Raw genomic sequence first — 5,489 nt, 5'->3', positions numbered from 1 at the left:
TGGGTTCCTTCCATCTTCGACGTAAAATACTTGGTCTACCTGAGATGTCAGCACGTAAGGCTCATCAGTAATCAGTTCTCCCCTGTGGACGAGGTGATTGAAGTTGACAAACGCTAGGCCATAATCGTCTATTCTGAATCCCCGGTCTATCATGGGGTCTGCCTTGTAAAGACCAAGAAAATAAATAGGGAATTTAGTAATTAATAGTGTATTTATTAAATAGAGGGGGACCAATAATTATATTTTTAAGTGAAAATATTTATGTTATGTGAGTAAAATGAATTTTAGATATAATAAAGGAATTGGAATAATAAAATACTACTAATGGGTCTTTAGAAATAATAAATAATAATAATGAGCCTTAGTTGGATAAATAATAAAATGTATGGGTTGAGTATAATTTAAATATATGGAAGGTTAAATGTTAATTGTTAAATGATAAAATTAATAAAAGTGGGGGATTCTTGTGTAATTTATAGGAAGTGTAGGTTTTAAAATAAAATGGACATCCACTCACTGCCACGTGTCAGGCTGAGATTGGGTGGGAGAAGATAACCTTATCTTCTCCCCTCTCAACCACACATCTCTCTCTCCCTTTTTCCTCTTATTTTTCTTTTTCCCCACTCACGTTCGGATCCCCTCTCCCTTTCTTTTCTTCCTCTTTTCTCTCCCTCTTCTTTCCCGCACATCACGCCCACTTCCCCATTTCCTTTTCTTTTCTTTCTTTTCCCCTCTTCCCTATTTCTTCTCCCCCCTCTCGGCCGAATCCTTTTCTTCCTCTCTTCTTCTTCCTCCCCGAAGCCTCCCCTTTTCTTCCTCTCCCCGCACACAGCAGCCCACCTCTTCCCCATTTTTCCTTCAACCCGTCACACGCACACCCATCCTCCCGTGAGAGATCGAGGGTGAGCTTCTGAGAGTGAGATGCTGACCCAGCCGTGAGAGAGACTTGCAGAGATGGAAAGCAACCGAGAACTGTTGTCCGGTCTGAAATAGAAAAGGAAGATCAATTGGTAAATCCTTAACCCTTGTATTTTCGGATTATATGTTACCTTAATATCACGAAAATCATATGATAATGTTAGGGTTTTGTTTGGTTTTAGTTTAGCTCAAAAACCTATGGTTTTACTGCAACTTTTATGGGGTTGGCCGGATGATATTTTCCACTTAGGGGTTTTGATTTTGGTGTTAATAGATTGTGTCTAATGTTCTAAAATGAGATGTTGGATTTTTGATTAAATTTTCATAATGTAGTTTTGATGAGAATCTGAATTTGGTTGTGGATTTATGTTTAGGTAAGGTTAGGTTATTATTCAGACTTGTGTTAGGGTTAATGTTAACCAAAAATGGATTTTTGGGGGTATTTTAGTGGAATCCGAATTTAAGTGCTTGATTGTTATTGAATTTTTATTAAGCTTTGCGGGGCTTCGGTTTTGAAAAGTTTGTAAGGGATTTTTGAGTTTATTTGTGATTGGGTTGATTACAAACTGGTGTAAAACCTAATAGATATGGTTATATGATTTTTGTGGAGTTTTGGTGATGTTGAAGGGGATGTCTTGTTGGGTTGGCCAATTGGCCTTTAATGTTGGATTGTGTTGATTTTCTGTTAGGTGAACGGCTAGATGTAGATTAATTGTTGGTTGTTGTTCACAAATCAAGTGATTAAATTATAGTTGACCCTTGAATTGTTTTATTGGATTTATTGATATCTAGAGATTGAGAGTTTTGTTTAGAGATTGGAATGTAATAGTTAATTGTTTGTTGATGATTATAGTTAGTCATTGGGTTGATTTGTTATGGGTTAAGGGTTTGATGGTGATCTTATGAGATTATTGGTTTGAGGATATTGTTGACCATATTGATGGATATGTATTTTAATGTTAAGAATTTATGTTATTTGGAAAGTGTTATTGCTTATGGTTGATTAATTGGTATAATGGTGTTGATTTAGTAACTAGTGATCTCTATGGCCAAGTGATGAACGGGTTGAATTGTGTTGATTGCTTGAAGATTGATTTTCATAGAAAATTGATGGATATGTGCTAGGCTTGTTAAATGAAGGGATTTGGTATTGAATTGAGTAACGAATGGTACTCTAATTAAGGAAATTGGTTAGGTTGGTTTGTTGGAATTATTGGAGGTTAATCTTGGTAGCACATGGCTAATGCGTGAAGATAAATTAAAAGAAGAGTTCAAGAGAAGGAAATGGAACAAATGGTGAAGTAAAATGAGTAATAGATGAAGAGGTAATATTATTAAAATGTGGTGGATTAATAGTAAGTTGAACCTATGTATAATGTTTAGCTTTTAGGCTCATGTATATGCCTTAAGCTTTTGTATGTGTAAATATTACAATATGAGATCGTAACCTAAGCGAACATGTGTTACTAAATTGGAATGCTATGAGATTAAAGTCCTAGATCTAAACTACCTATCGTGATTAGTGATGAATAGAAAATAGAGTATAGAGTATGACAACATTTGTGTTTAAGAATTAAGGACTAGATAATGTTACAAACCTAAGCATATGGTAAATATCAAAAGAGGACAACGATTCTAATAGAATGTTAAAGAGCTATAGATTATTCAAATAATCCTAAGTTTGTAAAAATAAGCTAGTAAGCATATGGAAACACATATGTGGTATAAATCCATTAGGTAACCACTTAGTACATAATCTACCTATCCATGTACACATAATATTTATGTGTATTAATGGATTAGTCTTAAGTGTTTTATGCATGATGTGCAAATTTTAATACTCACAAGCGCACAAATCGTTTGCAATATAGTGTATGTGCAAGTGCGAGATCGTATCCACAGGAAATTGTGTTGCAAAAATTAATTTCTATTTAAACTAATTCTATTTTAACCTAGTTCCGAATTTTGTGAATAATAGAAAAAAATAAAATAAAACAAAATAAAACAAAACAAAATGTACTAAGGTTTTAGAATCCACACCCACCAAATCTCAGCAACATATTCTCATGTTCATCAATACATATCCGAAGTTCTCACCGTAAAAATCTTTTGTATATTCTACTATGCTTCAAAAATTCATTAAATCATTCATTGAATCCGTTCTTTGCACAAATCACAAAAGATATCCGGTTTAAACCGAATCATCAAATGTATCCGTAGAACGAAACACAATGAATATCTAATGTTTTGATAAATGAAAAATCCAAGCAATCAATTAAATGAGACTTATCTTAAATCATCACATGTATTCGGAAATCACAATAGATATCCAAGAATTCATCTCAATAATTGAAAAGAAGTAGAACATTTGAAACATTAAACCCAATAAAATCGGATTGTATAAACTCTTATAAAAATATTGTTGCTCTTCAAAGGTGAGGTTTCATCCTTAACCTTAGTAAAAAAATTAACTACTCATCACTAAGAATAAAATACTAAACTTTATTAAAAATAAAATAAAAACTCACAAAGAGTAGAAGCCAAAGAACCCAGCTGCTGCTATGTACAATGTTGTGATATTTCTAAGTGGTGCATAGCATGGGGTATTTATAGCAGAAAATTAGGCTAAACCTAATTTTTACAAAATGACACCTCTACCCCTCAAAACCCTAATAAGAGAAAAGAACGCTAGGGTTTAGGGCCATATTCTCAAAATGGCACCCCTACCCCTCAAAAACCCTAATAAGAGAAGAGAATGCTAGGGTTTGGAGTGTCTGCAGCCGTCAAGAATAAGGAAATTTGCGTTCTTATATTACAGGGCACTTATGACATAGCAGACATTTGAATTAAGAAAATTTTATTTCATAATGATTTATATAATTTTGAATTAGCTTTCCAACGCCACCAATTTCACTTTAATCCAATACTTGAACTGAAAGTTATGATTAAAATACTATGACTTGTGCAGAACCTGAAATTTAATCCAATCCGATTTTGACTTCCAAACTTTGCATTTTTCACTTTAAAACTACCGTTTTCTCTCCATGATCTGAAAAATACCAAAAATACAAAAACTAAGCAAAAACATTAAAAAATAACAAAGCTAAAGGTTTAACAAATGTGAATTAAGGTTATACAATATTTGGCACTCATCAATGCGTATATGTATATTTGTATACACATACATGTATATGGTTTAAGTATAAATATTGTTAACTTAGTAAATAAATGACAAGGTATAAAAGGGTTAACAATGGTAATGTAATTCAACAATAATAGATAAACTAACAAAAATAGTAAATACATCCTTGTAATAATAAACAAGATACGATACGAGCCTAAACCTAAATGTGAACTTAATAATAGTTTAAGATTGTTAACTAGACTTAGAAGCAAGTAACACGACGTGTGAGCACGCGGGTAGTTTTAGGGTCATAGAATGAGTCCCATAGCATAGTCTAACGTTATAATGTTTGCAGGATAGTGCCCGGATTGGAGACTTCAATTGATTCTCCAATGTAGAGTCCAAGTGACTAGAATTCGAGGGGATGTTCAAGTCAGGAGTCTAATGCAGCCAAGTGATATTTTACTTACTGAGAAACTGTTATTTTTATATATTATAGGATTGTAAAATATATATATATATATATTTGTTGTTTTATAAATCTAAACCAACTGTATGTTGAATATATTTGTTTTACTTGATTTGAGTACTTTAGAGTATGTTCAAATAGATCAATGATAGTTTCAGAATCCAGAATTGTATGTTGCATGATTTGGATGAAGTATTGAATTGTTTAGCAAAATATGATTTATCAGCATGATACAGTAAGGCAATATTTATTAGTCAAGCACAGAGCATAGAGCATGTAGCATAGAGCATAAAGCATACAGTAACCCAACAGTAACACAGCAGTAACCCAGTAGCAGCTCAGTAACAATTTAGTTCAGCAGTTTAACAGTAGCATATCAACATGCATAGCATATATAGCATGATTTAAATTGTGTGAAGTTTTCATGATATAGACTATTGTAGTTTTTATGCTGACTTATTAATATGCCTAAGAGTTTTAATGGCAAAGAGCTTATGTATATTGATATCGTCTAGTTGCATGACTTAAGAACATTGAGCTTTGAGGTGCAAAGGTATGTCATTGTTCGGTATAAGTAATACAGTGCCCTAGGAGTAGGTAGATGGATTGTCGTGGCACATCAGTAAGAAGTGCTTGGATATCAGAGTTTTGCTTTAGTAACCGCATGGACAACTATGTGCCTTCGACATGAAGTTGTAATGCCCTAGGATTTGGTGTTAACCATATTCAAAAAATGATAGTAAGCTCGTACTAAAAAGCGAGATGGCATGTTTTAAGCTTGGTGTAATTGGATGTGACGCTATTGGTTGCGATATCAGTGTGACTTGGGAGTAGGTAGATGTAATGTCGTGGTACATCAGTAAGAAGTGCTTGGATATCAGGATTTTACTCTAGTAACCGCATGGACAACTATGTGCCACAGACATGAAGTTGTAATGCCCTGAGGCACAATGATATCACAGTTAATAACGTTAGTAC

General features: G+C 33.5%; 1 long non-coding RNA gene across 1 annotated transcript in view; it reads left to right on the top strand.

Moving 5' to 3' along the window:
• The first annotated feature begins 609 nt into the window (after window positions 1-609).
• Window positions 610-5,489, top strand: part of LOC133851964 (uncharacterized) — a 5,497-nt gene continuing 617 nt past the window's right edge. Inside the window, exon 1 of the long non-coding RNA XR_009895863.1 lies at window positions 610-1,010. This is a non-coding gene — a long non-coding RNA (uncharacterized LOC133851964). The remainder of the gene's footprint in view (window positions 1,011-5,489) is intronic.

This window comes from Alnus glutinosa, chromosome 12 (genome assembly GCF_958979055.1).
Source record: "Alnus glutinosa chromosome 12, dhAlnGlut1.1, whole genome shotgun sequence".
Taxonomy (NCBI): domain Eukaryota; kingdom Viridiplantae; phylum Streptophyta; class Magnoliopsida; order Fagales; family Betulaceae; genus Alnus; species Alnus glutinosa.
Note: the sequence above shows the minus strand (reverse complement) of the source record. Positions and strands in the feature narration are given on the sequence as shown.